Source organism: Sturnira hondurensis, unplaced genomic scaffold (assembly GCF_014824575.4).
Source record: "Sturnira hondurensis isolate 20B ecotype Veracruz unplaced genomic scaffold, ASM1482457v3 Scaffold0003166, whole genome shotgun sequence".
Classification (NCBI taxonomy): domain Eukaryota; kingdom Metazoa; phylum Chordata; class Mammalia; order Chiroptera; family Phyllostomidae; genus Sturnira; species Sturnira hondurensis.
This window is the reverse complement of record NW_028075797.1, coordinates 865865-884833: the sequence shown is the minus strand read 5'-3', so window position 1 is coordinate 884833 and position 18969 is coordinate 865865. Positions and strand designations below refer to the sequence as shown.

At 47.2% G+C, this 18969-nt stretch overlaps 1 protein-coding gene across 2 annotated transcripts in view; it reads right to left on the bottom strand.

The window, feature by feature from the left end:
- Positions 1–18969, bottom strand: part of CALN1 (calneuron 1) — a 434944-nt gene that overhangs the window by 359208 nt on the left and 56767 nt on the right. Inside the window, exon 1 of one of the 2 annotated variants that reach the window (XM_037041730.1) lies at positions 14820–15328. The exons of the other annotated variant lie outside the window; for it this stretch is intronic. The gene's annotated coding sequence lies outside the window, so the exon portion shown is untranslated. Of the gene's footprint in view, positions 1–14819; positions 15329–18969 lie in introns of those variants that run through there. 2 annotated transcript variants of the gene reach the window in all.

The window sequence follows — 18969 nt, the reverse complement described above, 5'->3', positions numbered from 1 at the left end:
TGTGCATACACACAAATGCAAACTCTGGGAGATTTCATCCCTAATCCATGATCCAGGGTTATCTCTGGAATAATGGGATTAAAAGTAACTTTTATTTTCTTCTATTTGCTTATTTTCTGGCGTTTGATCAGATGGCAGCAGTCTTCTCCTTAGGAAAGCCCTGTTGCCCCGGTAAGTCTGAGTACCCTTCGCCCCAAGGGGCGGTTTATTCCCAAACAGTTCTAAGTGAAAGCTGAATGGATCGGTGCTGGGCAATTTGGAGCTGCAACTATTGCTGAAACTCTGTTTTCTCTGCTTGGCTGGCTGCACCAGGAGACTGATGACAGCTAGCACCTACAGAGCTGTGACCACAGTGGGGCCCGTGTAGTATCCAGACGGGCCTGGTCCCCTCGTCCCCAGACAATGCAAGAACATTAAGCCAGAGGGGAAGAAGGCTGAGGGGTGTGCGGCAGGCATTACTTCCAGCCCCTCCAGGGTTAAGGGCTCAACGCCCCCTCCGAGATGCACTGTTTACCAGTCCTGCTAAATATAGGGATCCAAAGAACTTCCTTGAGAAACGTGAAGATTCCATGCATTGAAAAGGCAGAAAAAAGAACATTAAACCACCACACCCTACCCAAAGGACATTCTACTCTGCCAACAAATCAATCTCTACTTCCCAGTGATTTGCATTACAATATCTGACCTGCTCACTGCTACCTCTGACTGTGCTTTCTGTGGCTGTTCACACAGAGGACTTTATCTGCCTTCCCCTCCCTCTGCCAATTAATTACCTAATGATCAGAAAACTCCATTCAAATTTACCAGGGGAGTCCCTGATTAAGAGGCCCCTACAGTGAATTATTCAACTGCAATGCAAAAATCGCTCCCTTACTCATCTCTTCGGATCTACCTAAAGGATGCCTTTAGAAATGCCTTGATTTTATTTTGCCTCCTCTCTTGCTTCTTCTCCAAAGAATTCATCAAGGTACTAATAGAAGTCATTCATTTAACTCACTTCCTCCCCTACCAGTCACCTCCCTAGTGGGAGAAGCATCCAATGTATTATCTCCACTTCACACTGAGCAAATGATCCCAGAGCCAATGATGAACACAAGATCACTGCAGTGAGACCACCTTGCAAACCAGCACAAGTTTGCTCTTCTCTGCTGGAATCTGAGTCTTAAGATCACAGCTAGATCCCCGCAGTACTGCCTTCCAATTAAACTTAAGAAACATCTCTAAACATGTTTCACAGGCAAAGCACGGTGCCAAGAACTATGGAGAAAACACACACACAACACACACACACATGAAGCCCCTTTAAAAAGCTCCCAATGTAGAAGAGGAAGAAGAGACGTAACTGCAAGTGAGCTTGTAGAGGTTCTATTTTCTCACTGAAAAAGATGCCTTCTAAAATCCCTTTAGTTTTACTCTTCCAAGACTCTCATTCTAAATGTGATACTTATCACAAGCCAATAACCATTAGGGTGAATGTCTAGGTAAGTATCATACAAACACAAAGGAGAGAAAAATTAAATTCAGTTTCACAGGGAAGGTGAGATTTGATTGCCTCTATGTGACAAGGAGCAGAAAAAGCACCAGCAGGGACATAGAGGCTGGTCATCGGTGGTACTTGAAGATACAGAAGTAGCAGTGTTCAATGCCCAAGGAGGCCAAATGAAAGTCACCTAGATCCAAAACTCAAGTGGAAGTTTCTGGAAGACCAGAGTGGCGTGACTCACCTTGTGTTTTCAGTGGATGAACCTGTAGGAGCTGGATGTGGCAATGGGGCCAGAATACGGGTGCCGAACAACAGAACTGACACATGGGTCAAGCACAGGAGGGTGGGGAGAGAGGGCCAAAGATGAGGACAAGCTTCCTGTTCGGAGTGTCTGTGGGTCTGGAGGCCTTGGGCCAGCAGGAGAACACAACTGTGGATGGGAAGGACATGGCCCATTCTGTTTGGACCATGTTGAGCTCAGAGTGCCTGGGGACAATTTACATCTAAAATCTGATCAGGTGTGCTCTGGACAGTGTGGCTCAATTGGTTGGAGAGTCATCCTGTAAACTGAAAGGTCATGGGTTCGATTCCTGGTCAGGGCACATACCTAAGCTGTGTGTTTGATGCCTGGTCGGAGGGGTACAAGAAGTCAACCAATGAGTGTTTCTCTCTTGCATCAATGTTTCTCTCTCACATCAATGTTTTTTTCTCTCTCTCCCTCTCCCTCTCTCCTTTCATGTGTCTAAAAGCCATGAAAAAAATGTCCTCATGTGAGGATAAAAAATAAAAGTCTGATAAGACGAGATGTTCAAGAGATAGAGCACAGAGGAAAAAAGATTGTTCAAAGAGAGAAACTAGAGAGAGCATGAAAAGGAAGAGGCAAACGCATGAACTATAGGAACACCTACATTTGAGGGTTGGAAAGGAACATGTGAGACAGAAAAGTGTTGTGGGCTGAACTGTGTCTCCCAACAAATTCATACGGTGAATTCCTAACTTCAGAAGGTGACCACGTTGGGAGACAGGCTTTAAAGAGGTAATTAAGTTACAATGAGGTCAAATGGGCCCTGGTTGAATGTAACTGGTGTCCTTACAAGAAGAGGAAACTTGAACACAGATGCACACAAAGGAAGACCATGTGAAGACCCAGAGAAGATGGCCATCTGCAAGCCAAGAAGGAGAGAGACCGACACACTCCTTCTCTCAGAGGCCTCAGAAGGAACCAGCCTGTTGGCACCTGCATCTTGGACTTGCAGGCTCCAGAACTGAGGAAATAGATTTCTGTTGTTTAAACCACCCAGTTTGTGGTGCTTTGTTACAGCAGCCCTAGAAACTTGTACCAAGATCTAAGAGGTGAGGATAAGCCAGCAGAGTTCATTCAGGGCAGTTCCATAAGGCAAGGCTGGTGAGCAGTGTCAAATATTGCCCACTATGAGAAATGAGTTCACTTCATTAGACTTCGGAGTGAGAATGGCAGCGACCTTTGAAAAGCAAGTTCATTATTTAGGAAGTACCTGAGACTTAACATAGTAGGACACCAACCATGGGGTTGGCCAACAGCAAAGAGTTAAAGGACAAGACTAAAATGAGGTGAACGAGTGACAGCAGCAGGGGCGGACTTTTGTTTTCAGAAGCTTTGCAGGGAAGAGGGGGTGAAATGGGGTGGCAGCCCAGGAGGCGGGAAGATCAAGCAAAGTTTTGGAGAGGCTTATGTTTATTAGCTTAAGAAAGGAAAATATGAGATTCAGGCTGTGGAGAAATGAAAACTAATTAGATTAATGGCACAGCCATGGTTTCCTTTTGAGAGAGTAAGGACACTTCTTACTCTCTCAGGAGAGAAACAGGAAGAAAGCAATTTTGAAGTAGAAAGGATGGAGAATGTGGAGGTCAAAGGAAGAGGTGATGGAGATCACGCTCTCAATCTACCAAGGTGAGGGGCAACGTCTTCTGCTAAAAATGAATGTGGGGGATGGTAGTGGAAAATTGAGAAAAGTAGAAGAGATTCAGGAACAAAGCCACAGTGAACAAGAGAAGAAATCAGCCAAAAGTTCAATGAAAGGATTAGTAAAAATAATTTAGGACTCAACTGTACTTGAACAACATAAAATTTTAATGGAATCAGTTTAGCTAGCTGACTGAGAACTTGAAAAAGTGAATGGTTAATATTGTTCTAGGTTGAGAGTTGCAAGGTAAATGAATGCAGCAACAAGCCAGAAAAGTACCAAGTAAAGAGCTCTAGGGAACTCAGAAATGTGATTGGGATACTAGACTAGGCCTGCTAATGACCTCTAAAGAGACAAAGTCATTTCAGGTGGGAAATCAGAAAGAGGCAGTGGCTAGTTACCTAGAAGCAGAATCAGCAAACTATAACCATGGGCCAAAATCCAGTCCACCTCTGCCTTTGTAAATAAAGTTTTATTGCAACACAGCCCCACTCATTCATTTACACCTATGCATGGTTGCTTTCCCGTTGTAACTGCAGAACTGAGTAATTGCAACAAGGACTGTATGACCTGCAAAGCCTAAAATATTTGCTATCTGCCCCTTTACAGAAAAATTTTGCCAACCACTAACAGAACAGGCTACAGTGTGAAAACAGGTGATAGCACCAGGCAAGCAAGAAGAGAGGGACCACCAAGGCCAGGCCAGCGGATGACCGAGACAATGGGTATGAGCTGGGGACAATGAGCCCTCAGGTGGCCCCAGCCCATGATTAAGGGCAGAGCAATCAAGGTAAGGACCAGACTCAGAAAATCCAGTCCAGAGAGCAGACCTGAAGTGAGAGATAACTCAGGGAGTTCCACCTGTCCATCACGTGCAGAACCCCAACAAGCGACTCATACTGGGGCAATGACTGGGGGAGCGTGATCAAGCCAGCTGAACAATCCAGCAACAATGAGACAGGCTACCATGCCCAGAGCACAGCAGAGGCACCATCCCTGGAGACTAGGACAACGGGGGTAAATGATGGCCACCAAAGGAGAATGAAGGCCAAAACCGAGTCCAGGAGTGAAGTCTGTAAGTCAAATGCAAAACAGTTATCTGGGACAACTGACATTCCAACCTTACCAACTGCTGCAGATTCTCTTCTTTATGAACTAGGGTTGGCCCGCATGTGGGCCCCTCAATGGACACACCTACAGAGAGCTAGAAAAGCAAAGGCTGGAGGAACAGGACGCAGACAGCACCAGCAGGACTGACTCCCAAGTGTGAGGGAGCGAGCGTCCATGTGAAGGTAAAAGGGGCTCCAGGAGGGAATGTCAGGGTCGGAGTCTACAGAAAAATGTTCTGTGGAAGTTCTCCAAAGCCTCTAGCAGGTCCTGAACAGTCATCAGTACAGAGGTTACACTGCCTCGTGGCCTAGGAGCATGGCTTCTACTCATGAGGCAAGCTTTACTGCTCACTAGCTGGTGACTTTCAGCAAGGTACTTATGCCATCTACCTCACCTCGAAGGGTTGTCAAAAGGGTTAACATACGTGAGGTACTCAGAAAGGAGTACTTATATAACCATTAGCTATAATTATACTGCTTCAATCTTCATGCTAACTTTCATGTGCTCCTAAGTCTTTTCCTACTTTATTTAAAGACTTGACCTTCTAGGGCAAAGTGCACCCACCCTGAGAAAGCAATGTCCCGTTCAGTCCCGGAGACTTGGTGTCAAGTCAGTGTCCAAAGCATAAAGTGATAGGCAGGAAATTGTCCCTGTCAATGCTGAAAGGCTGAAACAGGTGCCTTGAGTTGAAAAAAGCAGAAAGGAAAAAAAAAAGATCCAACAAAATATAATCTATTAGTCATCACACGCTGAACACGTCACAGCTAGGTGATAAATGCCAAGATCATCGATTTTGAACTATTCTTACAACAAGTTTCACCACGACATCAAGAAACCTACATGTTGAAAATGTTCTTTATTTGTTTCAGTGACAGGAGGAAAATATTTGGGGTGAAAATAGTAAATGTAATTATTTGCATCAAGTAGGGCAGCCTGCATCAGCATCCCACCTGGGAACGAGCTGTTAAACATCTGTCAAGGTGTCAACTCCAAGCACAGAAGCAAAGAACTTCATCAAGCTTCTGTGTAGCTACACAGAAGCTTCAAACTACACAGAAGCTTGATGAAGTTCTTTGCTTCTGTGCTAAAGTTGGCTGGAGGAAGGGGATGGAAAATCACAGGTATAATGAACAGCAATGTCTCTCAATTCACAGGCACTTTTAATATGACTGCACCCTCAGTCTTTCCAGGTGTCTCTGTCTCGTGATTCTCCTACATGGGGAGCAGCACGGGGTTCCTTCTCCTGGGCCATCATCCTGCCAGGTCCATCCTCCTGGTCTCAGGTCCACAGCAGCCCTGGCCCAATGATCTGTGACTGTGGGTGAATCAGTTTCCTCCTTGTCAAAACCAGGGGTTTAAACTGGATAATTGCTAAGGTCCTTTGCAGCTCTCTGAGCCTCTGATTCTGGCTCTATAAATGCTGACCAGGGAGGGGCAGGAGCACGCACTGGATTCTGAAGGACAAATAAGTACAAGTGATTTATAATCTTGATACCAACTTTGGGCTCCAATACTAGCGCAATAATGTTTAAGTGTTCAGAAATGAACTTTCAATGAATACTTAATTGTTCTATTCTCTACTATATAAAAGGAGGAGGCAAGGCCTGAGCTCTTCGTTCTCCTGCCCTGCCCTGAATGAACCAAAGATGCTGTAATCCCATGAAAAAGCAATGGTTCCCTAGTGCTTCCTTCCACATGAAGCTCAGCAAGGCAGGAACCTGATTCTCCTGCCTAGAACTTGCTCTCCCAGGGCGGCCCATGAGAAGCAGCAGCAGCACCTGGAGCTTGTTGAAAATGCAGGCTCTAGGACTGCTCCAGACCTGGGCATCAGAACTTGCACTTGAACGACATCCCTAGGGGATTTGCAAGGTACCTCAGTTTGCAAAAAGCTGTCTGGAGCCCTGGCTCTCAAAGTTGACTACACCGTGGAATCACCTGTGGGGGTTGGGTCCCCTCCCTCCCAAGAGTCTGACATCACTTGTCTGGGATGTGACAGGGCACTGGGACTTTTTTAAGGCTGCCCAGAGGATTCTACTGTGCAGCAAACTTTGAGAAACACTGAACTACATACTCCACTTCAGGTTCTAAAACTCAAATCCAGGGCCAGCTGACTTTCTTCTGGAGAGGCCTGAATCACCTTTCCCAAGAACAGAGTAGTGTCACCCACCCCACTTGACGGAGTTCTGATGATGGGTCAGCATCACAAATCAGGACCTGCCTCCCACATTTACCTTCACGTCTGAGGTTCCTCCCTGGACCTCCAAGCTCCAGCAGGATGTGGTCATTCCCAGAGAAATCCACCTTTTAGCTTCTCATCTCTGTCTCTGTCTCTCTGTCTCTCTGTCTCTCTCTCTGTCTCTGTCTCTGTCTCTCTCTCTCTCTCGTGGCAACTGCACCACTCAAAATCAGAAGACAGAACATTCTTTTTCAGCAATACCTTTCATGCAGGGATCTCCGAGCATAGGGACCCCAGGGAAAGAGGCTAATACAGGGGAGGGAGAAGAAGAGTCCATGGCCAGTGCTCCTTGGTTCAGTCCCTTCTGCTGTGTAAAACCGGAGCAGCCTGCACCATAATGAATAATTTAAGGCTAAGATCTCTGAGTGAGGACACACTGACAGTATCTGCCAGTAATTGTATTTCCCTGCTTTTTTAATTTTGGAATTCCTGCCCTTTGAGGGCCCTCTGGATTCTGTGCCTCTAAGTTTCTGAAAGGAACATTTATCTCTTTGCATGTGAGAAGTAGAGAAACTTAGTATTTATCAAAAGGTAACCCAGGAGCCAAGCTAGAAATCCGTAGTATTTTAATTTACCAGAGCTCAGAAGTGGTTTAGAGTCCATGCAACTAACTTGAGGATTAGGTCTCGAAATGAAAAGAGAACCACCACCCTCAGCTGAGGGAAGATGATCTGTCCTCAACCTGCTACCAGCAAGTGGCTCGTGAAGGGAAGGGATTGGGGACAACCCACAAAACAGACTTGAAAACACAATCCCTCAGAAGAGATCTTTAGGGTTCTACATCCATGACTACCCCAACCAAAAGTGACTTAACTAGTCAAAGCAGTTTCGCGATGTCAGATTATGCTCTTCCTTGCAGAAAATTTGCTAGTCTTTGAGAAGCAAGGGCAGGTGGAGAGTTTAGGGAGTGTGTCACGTGCCTCTGGAGCTGGCCAGTGATGGAAGTGGATCCCACCCACCACAGGCTGACCTGGAACCCTGGGCAAGTTCCCCAACCTTGCTGCATCTTTGCTTCTTCATCTGTGAAATGGGGAAATACTAACAATCAGAGGTTGATTAACAGTTGTCATTTCCTGCTGGACATGGAATGTATGTTTCTGTGTCTGCGTATTAAATGAATCAGCAGCAATGCACCAATTTAAACAACAGAGCGATAGGTTTTAAGGACAGTTAGGAACGCCGGAGGCTGAAACGCTACATCAATGTGCAGTGCAGATGTTCGGGTTTTCTTACCAGCTATAAAGATGTTTACCCAGTAGTTAGGCTTGTTATCAGCACACAAACAAATTGCATTTCACAGAATAAATGAACAACAGCTCAAAAACCCTCCCATCTTTCATTAGATTCAGAGTGCTCTCCTAAGTCTTGGGTTTACCGAGATGAATACATTTTCTAACAACACAGAGTCACAGGGGAGGTACTGCTCCCTACTCTCCTCACAGAGGTACTAGGGTGAGGAAATTGACTCTGTTCAACAGAGCGCATGTCATTTACTCCCCCGCCCTCACTTTTCCCATCTATAAAATGAGATAAGCAAGGTCCCTGCTCCCCCCTTAAATTCCATGGTTCTATTAGCTCACAATCATTCTCTCCTAAGCACATACCCCTCTTCTCTTCACCAAGAAAGGATGTGTGTAATTAAAGTAGTGATGGGAACGTAGTACTTCTGCTGAATCGCAAAATGAGACCAAAGCGACCCTGTTCTACTATACCGACACTGTTTCATTCCCTACGTGGCAGCCCCAAACCCCGTCTGCACGGCGAGACCGCACGGAAGTACAGCTCTTTGGAACACAGCAACGGCTATAAGTAACATTTCACCGAATGTTTTTCTTTTCATGTTCTCAAAGGATAGGATTCTGTTGTAATAAATTTGTCACCAAAATAATTAGCTAAGCTCTCTAATTTGCACTTCTGAGTTTTCATATTGGCTAACTTTTGTTCATGAAAAACTGCAAGCGATTTGTAATCATGATACCAACTTTTAGGCTCCAGTGCTAGAGTGATATATTTAAATGCTCAGAAACGAACTTTTAATGAGTACATAATTGCTCTATTCTTTATAAGTATAAAGTATGCTTTCAGTGAACACTGGGAATACCAAAAAGAGAAGATTCAGTTTCTCCTAACTAAATTATGTGTTCAAGTTTCCTAATGACTTGTTTACAAGGGGAAAAAGGTCATCCAGGTTTCAAGCTGTAGAAGAAGGAATTTTGGAGAGTAATTGGGAGATAGGGTAACTTGTTATAGGAATATTCCAAAAATCCTTCAACAAAATATAGTTGCATTTTTACAATGCATAGGGAAAGATTCTAACAATATAGTATGGAAATGTTAGTAGTCTGGGGAATGAGAGTACAGAAAAAAGCACTATGATTTTTTATGTAACATTTCTGTATTGCTTTAATTTTTAAAAAGAATGCTTGCTTTCACAACTAAAAATATTTTAAAGAGTAAAACAAAGAGCCAACCATTGGGGCAGCTGGTGCAAAATACTTCCAGAAATAAAATGGTAGGAAAACGTGTTTTGTAGATACGCTTCTCACAACACCCCATTCAAGACATTTGTGGTCATCAGAACCTACATGTTCAAACAATTTTCTCCTGATTATAAAATAAATGCGTGCTCATTTTCAAAAAATAAAAATTCTTCAAAATGGCAGTATCTTTGGACAAGCAGTAGGAACATTGTTAGTCCACTTATTTTCATTTTTCTTCCAGAATGTGGTTTTGTCTGTACCCACATTTAACTGGTACATTAGAAACCACTAAATTAAGGTCACCAAAGCATTTTCTCTCCATCTGTTACTCTTAAACATTACACATTTCATTTTACACTCTAACAGATACTCACTTTATTGTACGAAGATAGTGCATACAGAATGTACAGCTGCCAGTATGATCTTTTAAAAACATGATTTCAGTCACTTCACTCTCCCATTTATAGTCAAAGCCCCCAGTGGCTTCCATCAAGCTCAATATCAAACTCAAACTCTACAGGGTGTCCTCTGAGGCCCCCATGAACTAGCCCCTGCTTCTCTGAACTCATCTCCTGCCATACCAGCCTCCTTCCTGTTCTTCTAATGCATCCAGCCTATTCATACCTCAGGACCTTTGCACCAGATGCTTCTGCTGCCCAGAAGTTCTTCTCCAGATCTTGCCCTATCTCACCCTTACTTAAATATGTGTCCTCAGTAAGAACTTTCTTGACCACCTAATCTGAAGGAGCTGCAATGTCTCTATTATATCAACTAATTTTCTTTTCTCTTTTTATTGTCTTATACCACTAGAATATGAGCATACTACCTCTGCCTAATTCACCATTTTCCCCCATACCTAAGCCAGAGACATGTAATAAATATTGGATGAATGAATGAAAATGTATTCAAAGTATCCAGATTTGTGGGGCATAAGATAAAGTTCCTAACTACTTAAACAGACTTATTGGCAGCCACACACTACTTTAATGAGACTTTTGAAAAAAAAATAGGTTGTCACCTTCTCAGACAGCCTGGTCACAGAGCTACCCACAGCCCTGCCAGTTGGGAGAAAAGTGAGTGATTTGGCTTTGGGCACAGTTTCATTTTTTTTACCTACCCCATTACCTAAATCAGAAATCCAGGAGTCACACTGTACCCTTCCCTTTCTCTTACTCCCAAATCAATTAACGAATCAGTCTCACCAACGTCCCCTCCTATGGAGGACATGCCCAATATTAAGTCCCTGTGTTTTCACAGAATCATTCCCGTTTCCTTCAGAAAACTACCTCTCCCCATTTCACTGACCCTTCAGAAAACCGCTACTAGATATGAAGGCCCAAAGCTAAGCCAAGGAGACAGTTCCTCTGGGCATTTTGAATGTTGCAGAATAATACCATGATGCTGACTCTGATTATGATGATGATGATGGTGATGATGATGGTGATGATGATGGAGGAGCAGGAGGAAAAAGTGAGAGATCATTTTCTTCCATAGTATCAGCTAAGAGAAACCATAGACAGTTCTTGCCGCCAAGATCCCCTCGACTGCCTAACTCCTGTCTGCTCCAAGCCTGGCTGTTCAGGTGTGTCCTCGGTCCTGTGAGTTCCCATCAGTAATGCTCATACATTGTCTTTGCTTTGCTTGTTATACAGAGTTGGCGTCTGTTGCTTGCGACCTAGGAGCCCTGACAATTCTCCTAAATGTTTGCCCAATCCATCTCTTCTGCTCCATACCCCACATGGTCTCAGTACTAGCTGCCTCACTGGAACCCACACCTCTGCTCTGCTTATTGCCAAATCCATTCTCTACAAGGTCTCCAACCAGATTGACCTAAAACTGGCCATGCTGCCCACCCCCTGATGGAGAAATGCTGAGCCTCCTGGTCCTGACCAAAGGCCTCCATGCACCGATCATTCTTGCCACTCCCTGTCTCAACCTTCAAGCTCCAGGAACTCCAGACTACCGGCTGCTTCCCCGTATTTTCTGTATGTTGTTGTTGTTGGGTTGGGTTTTTTTTTTTACCTCTTACCCTGTGCACACCCTATTTCCTCTGCCATGGAACACCCATTTAAGGCTGACCACTTCACCACCACCCTTTAAGCTGAGCTCACACACCACTTTCATCGTAGGCTGGCCACCTTCTGTCTCTGCTCACAAATGGGCACCTCCTAATATGTGCGTGGTCTGCCTTCCCCACTCGTCTGCGAGCTTTTGATGACAGGTGCTGTGTCATATTTATCTCAATATCCATACCACATAAAAGGCACTAAATACATTTTTGTTAGATGATGTATTAACTAACCATTTGTTACACGATTTTGTTTAAATGATTAAAAACATACTTCCCTTTGAAAACATAGATCAGATGCAACAATCGCGTTTTTATTTTCCTCCTTTCTAAACACATTCAGTATTACTCTCAAACTGAGTGACTGTGGGATAAGTCTAGGCTCTGATCAGCTTGAAAATGGTTTCACCGCTTGAGAACCAGGATGCGGAGGGTTTTAACAAGCATGGGAGACTATTGCTCATTGCACTGCCTAATGGCTCATCATGAGAGGACCGTTCAGACACTCTATGTTAGTGTAAGCCTCAGGTGAAGGACAGAGATGCCACTCACCCCATAACGTGCACACAGACAGGGAAGTGCAAACAAAGAAGCAGTAGCCTGTAACCAAACCAAATCTGAACTCAAACCTCACATGGCTGGAGGATGGGCACCACTGGAGGGCAGGGCCTCCTCCCCTGACCCACCACAGAAAGCCCAGCTCCTCCGGTGCCTGGGCTTCCTCATCAGGAATGAGGACCGAGACGCTGACCTAGATTCACTCAGCAACCATGGACAGGGCACCCACTATGGCTCTGACTCTAAAGAGGCACCAAAGATCGAAGGTTGAAAGCTCAGCTTCTTACTCAGCCTCTTAGAATCGAACCGAAACTCTGTCTCTTACTCACAAGCTATGCAGCCCCAGGAAAGTTATTTAACCTCCCTTAGCCTCAGTTTCCAAATATGAAAAATGAAGGTTATGTGAGCTGAAATGGGTGAAAGCGTCTCACACCAAGTAGCAGCTCAGAAGAGGGAGGGCCTTGGAAGACCTTAAATGTCCGAAGTACTAGCCGAGCCTTGAGAATTCTCTCAAGGTAAGAGCTAGCGCCCCCTTCTGCCACCCAAGAGCACGACATGGGCTGTCCGTAGTAGACTGGGCTGGCAGGGCCTGGACCACAGGCTCAAGAACCAGTGCAGAGCCACTTCTCTCGCTGGCTGATGACCTAGCAGCCCACGGTACACTCGCTATGGAAAAGAAACTTCCAGATAGGAGCCCAACCCTCCCTGACATTAAGCACTGATCAGAGGCCTCCGACTGTGGATGTCAGTGTTAAAGTCAACCAAGCAGCTGCCACACACTCACACACCCTCATTCGGCCCCAGTCCCCACCACCCTTTAGAGAGGAAGTGGAGTGGTGTGTTTTCATCGGGTCTTGCCCATCATTTTCTCCGCAGAACCAGCTGAATTAAATTAGTTTCCTTCTAAAAAGCCCTTATTCTGCACCCTCACCGAAGGCCTGATTACTGGCAATAGTTCCATTCCGAGTTCAGAGAAAGGTGATCTTGATGAACAATTCTAAGAGGATTTAGCGCTCCTCCAATAAAATAGCCGCGGGATTGGGTTTCTGGAGTTTTGTTTTCCTTACTCCACTTGGATGTATCCAGTAACCAACCTCAGTGTCATAGACCAGCTTCTCGGTAAACATAGCTGTTCTTCAGGCAGCTCCTGCCATGAAAAGCCTACACTTCTGCAGTCAGCGGGAAAAGGAGGGCCCCGCCCCGGGCTTCCAGCAGAGCGGGCCGGGGAACGCATCGCAGGGGCACTCACGGGGGCCACCACCCACTGCCTACAGGACTAGCAAAGGCATGCAGCTCCTGGAGCCCAGGAACGCATCCTAAACTGAGTGTCACAACAGAGCTGCGAGCACAGGGGAGGTCTCAGTGGCCATCTAAGCCTCAGTCAAAGCCTCAGAGACCTAAGTACCAAATAAAATTGGAAGTCCACCAACACTTCCTTCCACCCCAAGAAGATGAAATAAAAACCATCAGCAAGCCAAGGAGGAGAGCTGGACCTGAGCTTTGATTTAAAAATAAGAAAAAAGAAGAAAAAAAAACTGTCCTGCTCTAGCCTCAAGACAATTTCACACCAAGTGGCTTTAAAACCCTTTCCAAAGCTCTGATGCCTGAATTGAAAAAGAGTTTATCTTTTTGACTGAAAGTCGGCAGTTAAAGAAGCAGAATATGAGAATTCTGAGAGTAATGAGTGTTCCCATATGCACAAATGTGTGTGTGGTGGACATACAGAGAACAGAGAGATCTAACCATTCTTCTAGAGAAGGTCACCTCATCTCTCTCACAAGGCTGCTCTTATTCACTCTACAATGTAGTTATTAATACTAATCAGACTCCACGACCTTACACAGCCACACAAAGTCGGCACTGAGCCGCTGTTCTCCGAGCCCAGGAAACTCCTTTTTCTGCGAAAACCAGGCTCAGGGGTTGGGGATGGCGCCCCAGTCTTGACACCCAAGGAACTGCAGTCAGCAGTTCACCTGGACTAAGAGCTTCAAACGAACCGTAAGAAAGGTGCCTTCCTCACGCTCGCCTCTTGGAAGCAGAAGGAGCAGTGGGAAATGCTGCTGCGGAGGGGGGCAGAGGGCGCACGTGGCTGGCGCCTGGGAAGCAAGAAGAACCCTTTAGTTCACCCTCCGCACTATCATCCCGCAGGTGTGAGACGTTCCCACTCGCCCTTGCCCCTAGCCCGGTCCCAGAACTACCTGCTGCTGCCTAGGCGCCCTCAGGCCAAGTCTGAGGAAGTTCACTCCCTGTGGCGCCAGTCCAGGGAGGCTAGAACTCGCGTTTCAAACCCAACTACCCTGAGAGTCGGAGCCCGCCGGTGCCCAGGCGCCGGACCCATGGAGCAGCTTGGGGCCCAGGGGCCAGCTTAGCAGTAACCAGGTCCCATTCTGGGCTGCCAGAGGCCTTCCCAGTTATCCGCAGGGCCCCAGATCACAATCGGCGGCGGCTAGGAGCGTGCGCCCAGGAAGGCGAGCAGTCAGCGCTAGGGACTGGAGGTGGAGGGGATCCTGCCTCCCGCCTCGCCTGATCGCCATGACTCCCGGCTTCCCGAAGACCTGGAAGCCGTGCTGCTCACCCACCTGGGCTGCGGTGTGCGGCTCCCCTGCCTTCCTTTCCCTTCCCACCGCCCAGGCGCTGAGCTCCCAACCTACAGCCCGCACAGTTCCAAGCCACCCAAGTGGGACACCTACTGCCCCTTTCCCAGCCCCACGCCCCCGGCGGGAGTCCAGCAACCACCCCAAGGTGGCTCAGGCAAGCTAGGATGCCCTCTGCCCGGGCCAACAGGTATGGGAAGCATTGTCAGCCGCCCGCCTGCCCGCCCACTCCAGAGACCCTGGCCGCCACAGCGGTGGGCTTTAGGCACTGAAGGGAGGGGCGAGGACGCAGTGGGAAGGCGAGGGCAGGAGACTAGGGGAGGGGGCAAGAGGGAGACAGCACTCACCTCTCGATGGCCCGGGGCTGGCCGCACTGGCCCGCAGCCCCCAAGCCCGGTTTCAGTAGCGCCGAGGCGCGGTGCTGGGGGCTCCCTCCGAGACCCGCAGGGAGGGGCTGGCGCGGATGCGGGCACCAGCGGGCAGCTCTTCGCTGCACGCTCACACACCCAGCCGGCAGCCGCGTCCCCGCGCCGGCATCCTCGTTGCCGCCGGCTCCCACGGCGCCCCAGGCCGCTCCCCAAGCCCGCGCCGAGCCGATACAAGACCCTTGTCGGCTGGGAGAGCTATCTGGGCGCGTGCCTCCCTGTCCTTGTCCTCGGTTCCCGTCTGGGGACGAGTGCCCCGCACCCCGGTACGGCGCGCTCCTCTACCCCTCCCGTTCCCGCTGGCCGTGCAGAGCCCCGGCGCGTGGTGTCAGCCCATGTGCGCGGCTGTCTCGCTTCGCCCGGGAGCCCAGTGGCCGAGGCTCCGCTGGAGTTGTGCGCCCTAGAAACTCCATGCAGCTTCGGCCTCCTCCCCAGCTCCTCCCCGGCGGGCCCCCAGGGGCCTGGAGGCCTCCTGCAGTGCCCGCCCCGCTCTGCCCTAGCGCGCAAGGGGAGCCGGGGTTCAGCTCGCCTCGGCAGCCCGCGCCGAGCTTCTCCCAGGTTCGGGGAGCCCCCACCCCCACTCCGTCGCCTTGCCAATAACCAAGCTCCCTTGGTTTCCAGGCAGCGCAACCTGAGGAACGCCTCGGCGCGCTCACTCACACTCACGCGCGCACACACAGGCGCACGCGGGGGGCGAGCTGGAGCTTGGCAGACGGTCCTCCTTCCTTTCCTACCCAAAGAAGCTGCCCACGTTAACTCTGGCAAACTGCTGTTCCTCGGTATTGGACAACTCACCCAGGCGCCCCCCACCTTAACTACTTCATCCCCAGCGCCCACACCCCTGGGCCACAGTCACACCTGCGTCTGTGCTGAGGCAGCTTAAATGAGTGGAGGCGGTGAAGGATTGGGGTGCCCTCCCCTACCACTGTCTAGGGAGGCTTGTCTTTGGCCGCTGCCCGCCAGCCTCCAAGGTCAAATAGTAGATTGATGAGGGAGAGAGGGTGCTTGGACACAGGTGTGAGCTAGAGATCTTGAAGGCTATCTGCAACTTGCCCAGCGCTGACCTTTGTCAAGTCCATTCGCAGACACACCCCTTTTTTCTCTTCTGCCCCATGCCTCAAGGACAGCATATTAGCTTAATTTAGAGTCTCCAGTCACCTTTCCCATTCCCCACTTGTCTACCTCTCATGCGCCCAGAGGCTGAGGGAATACACAGTGAAACGAAGGTTTGCATTGTAAGTAAAAATAAAAATAGCAAGGTGGATCTCAGACTGTCCCATTGACAAACTCAGAAGCCTGCCTGTTCCTTTCTGCTCCTCTCTGCCTGCCGTGGGAGAAGGAACAACCCACCAGGTTGGAGCGTGCTAGCCTGTCTTTACAGCACTCTCCTTTCCAGGGTCTCGGGTTCCTTGCCTGCTCCAGGTGGCAGAAAGACTGCTCACCAGCTCAGACAACTCCAGTTCCCAGAATCAAAGAAAAGATGGAGCATAAAAATTCTTACACCAACTGGAAATGAAGCAGGCAGTACTGCCACAAACATCTCATCCAAACAGCTCAGCCATCACCTTTCTGCTGGCTGGTACGGCTGCCAAGTGTGGGCATTGGCACTGCCAGCCGGCAGCACAAATCGAGCAGGATCCCCTTCTTACCTGCATCTCCGGGCTCGCAGCCTGCGTGCAGTGCCTGAGACTCCATAGCACTCATTAAGGGTACTACACCTTTGTCATTTAGCATTTGCTACTCTGTATTATTACTATCTTTTCTGGTAATAGCTCCACTTCCCAATTTATCTAATAATCTTCTGAGCCACTGGCTGAATCTTATGTGCATAGTTAAGAGATGTGCATAGAATGTGTTTCCAAGAGTTTCCATGACGGGTTGTGGGCAGATGAACTGATGGAGTTAGTGGTGTCTTGGTATGATCTTTCCCTCTTACCTACTAGTTTGGATGAAAGGTGGATCTTGTACCAATCCGTTTTTTATGTAAGCAATTGTATGTCACTTTCTGCATGGCAACTGTGTCAGCAAAGCCCCTTGGCCAGTCTATATATGTATATACATACATGGTAGAATGTAGGGGTCACCATTTAACCAGGGTGGGGTACCTCTGGCAGAAGCTCTGTGCTCTCACTTACTGCCTGTGTGAGTTTGGGCAAGTTGTTCTCTCCAAATCTCACCTGCCCTTGTCTGTCAAATGGGAATAATTACAGCCCTTATCCCCCCAACAAAGTTGTTGTAAACATTCAGTGTGATGACATGAACAGCAGTCCCCTCAGCTAACTCAGTTCCAGGCATAACATAAGCTTTCAACAACTGTTAGCATACATTAGTGTGTCATATATATCAAAGACACTACCTTGGGGGTGGGGGCAGGAATTGAGGATACTAAGCTCAAGGGACCTCAAGAACTAGAAAAGCCAGGTGGCAAACTTCGGTGAGCATGCCTAGTACAGGTCCCTGGTCCTCACTGACTGTGATGATTTGGAGACTGCAACTTTAAGGGAGCTGCAGTGTCAAAGGCTCTGATACCCTTGCTCTGACTTTTATTCTTTTGTCCAATATATATTTATTAAGGGTCAAAAGGTGTCTGCTCCTTTTTATTAAAATACCAAAGAAAATCTTGTACCATTGTAAGAATTGGAGCTCAAATCAACATAAAACAAAATGGGTGAGCAGGACTTTCCTTTACGAAAAATTTCCAGCTGGATTTAGCAAAAGTATTCTGTCCAACCCAGAATAATTCAGCCCTCCAGGGAACAGCTAGAAATAAACATTAACTTTATTCAACCACCTGCCTCTAGCTTTGGGACTTAGAGACACACAAATCAGACACCTGGACAATTGCTACCTTACCACAAGGCCAAAGTCACTCCTGCCTCTACCTCTTCCCTTCCCCTAGCCTTTCTTCTTTCGTTTTACCTTCAGTAAGTACCATATTTTTCAGACTATAAGATGCACTTTCCCCCGCCAAAATTTGGAAGGAAAATGAGGGTGCATCTTATAGTCCGAATGTAGCTTACCTGGTTGGCTGCTGCGGGGCAGGGCAGGGGGGTAGCAGTGTGTGTGTGGGGGGGGTCACAGGTTATTAAATATTTTACCACATATTTGCTTCAGTTTTTTTCTATTTTCTTCCTCTAAAACCTAGGTGTGTCTTATAGTTCTAAAAATACAGTAAATCTACTTCCAGCGCCCAAGACAGACAAGGGTAGGAGTGATAAAGTGGTGTGTTATATTCCAAACAGAAATAGGCAGAAAAGGAAAAATTATTTGGGCAAGCATATGTTGGAGGGTAAAGTTTTTCTTGTATTCCATTAAATACAGAGCACAGAATACTTTGGATTCTTTCCAACACATTCTCTGCTTTGAGACAAGAGGTTTTAGAGTGGTTCGTTAGGTAACAACAAATAACTGGCACAAAATTTGGTATCGGGAAGTGGAATGCTGCTGTAACAAAAACTTAAAACTCTGGCTTTGAGACTAGAAAATGGGGAGAAGCTAGAAGTGCCCTGAAAGGTCCTTATCAAAAGCTGCAAGATAACGGGAGACTCTGGGAGGGAACTTGGAGAACATCAAGAAAACTATTGGTGGAAGCTGGAGAAAAGAGCACCTGAGTCATGTACTGGTGTGACAGCTAAATGTGACAAATGAAAAGGATACCTAATGAACTCATGCCTCTCACTAAGGAGATTTCCAAGTTGGAGGAGAAAGTGTCAACTGAATTTTTCTAGTCGCCTATGCTAAAAGACAAGCAGAAATGAGTTAAAGAAGAAACTAGTTTGGTTTTTGAGTGGAACTTAGGGGAAATAGAAAGAACTAGGACTTGTTAAATTAGAAAGGATAACTTTCTCATTCTGGTATCACTAAGTAAAAACTTCAAATCCAGGGCAATAAAATGTGGTCTCCAGATAAAGATTAAGTTAAGGATGGGGCTATAAGGTCCTTTGTTAAGACTTCACAAATATTTAAGGGCATGTCTAAAAGAGTTTCTGAGGATCTAGTAGGCATGGTCCCTCAGCAGCCTCACTGGGGACTGAAAATAGAGAAAGTTCTATTCTTTTTTTTTTACAATTTT